This window comes from Pteropus alecto, unplaced genomic scaffold (genome assembly GCF_000325575.1).
Source record: "Pteropus alecto unplaced genomic scaffold, ASM32557v1 scaffold12, whole genome shotgun sequence".
Lineage (NCBI taxonomy): Eukaryota > Metazoa > Chordata > Mammalia > Chiroptera > Pteropodidae > Pteropus > Pteropus alecto.
In genome coordinates, this window is record NW_006432669.1 from 9150349 (window position 1) to 9151822 (window position 1474).

A 1474-nucleotide genomic window follows, 5' to 3' on the forward strand; every position below is an offset into this window, starting at 1 on the left:
ATTCTTTCATTTACTTACCAAATATATAAGGCATTTGGTATGTGGTCTGGCTCTGTGGTAGGGCTAGGGAACTCCTACTTAGAATCTGCCCTCAAGAAGTTGGCAGCTTGACTGAAACAGATGCACAAAACTAGAATGCAATATGGCTTGTACAATGATAAAGATATTTCTTGAGATATTGAGGAATATAGAGCAGGACCATTTAGTACAGCCTGGTGGTGCTGGCTGATGCGCTGAGGGCAATGAAAGCAGACTTATGTCTGTGATATCTGTTTTAAGCAACTTCTCATAAGTTGTACCAGTTGGTCCCCTTGAGGAATGATACCATACTGAAGGCTCAGGTTCAGTACTTAAACCAACAAGTCAGACCTGCAGCAGCAGCAGCAGCAGCAGCAGCAGCAGCAGCAGCGAGATCAACTGTAGTTGGGGTCATGAATAATTTCCATGCCCAGTACCATGCCATGTTGTTCATGGGCCCATTACGTTCATGAGGTAGGTGAGGACAGCATGGCCAACCTCTATTGGATGCATTAGTCCATCCGCACAGGTGTTTAGTGCTGCCTCTTCAGCAGATGTTCTCTTTGGGAATTGACATGAAACATGAAGATCTGCACATTTTGTGCTTACTTGCATAAGTTCATTCAGGTGTGACTTCTCCCAACATCTTTATCCTTGATCTTATAATCTTTCTATCTTGCTCCTTCCAGACCCTGATGAACCGGTCAAGAGACTTGCGATTACCCAGGAATGTATGTGTGTTCTTAATTACTGTTACTTCCCCCTCCAGGCTGAGCCTGCTTATCATCATCATCATCATCAACATGAAATGTACTACTAGACTTTCTGCTTACTGGAAGAATCGCCCCTTGCTGCTGTTTTTACTGGAAGCGTTACCCCTTGTGAGGCTATAGTACAATAGCAACCTATTTTTAGTGAGCTTATGATTTTTTTCCTCATAAGTTAGTGAAAAGGAGCAGAATATGCCACCCATAAATAGGCTACTTTAATATGAAGATTATTTTGAGCTGAAGGCAATTGAGAAGAAATAGGCAAGAAAAGCTCTTTGCCCTCCCCCTATTTGCCTAAAAGCAGGCCATAAATTTGTAAAAGCGTCCCTCCTCCTCTTTCTACCAGGAAGGACAGAAGTTAATCACCAGAGACAACTCTAGACCCTTCTTGGTCCAGAGATGCCACCGAAGGCATCTACATAACAAGCTTTACTGACGGGTCTTTAGCTTCCATTAATTCCCCAATATATTTACCTTCCTTAGAAACTTAAAGTCCTTTTCCTTTGTCTGGTCATTTCTTTAAAAATTTATTGTTCTTTTGTTAAGATGTTACATAAGGCCAATTTCTTACTACCCTTTTGAATTACTCAACACTGAATGCTCCCATGTATACACATGAAGCCTGTGTTAATAAACTTGTTTGCTCTTCTCTTTTTAAACTGTCTTTTGTCACTCTAATTTATGGG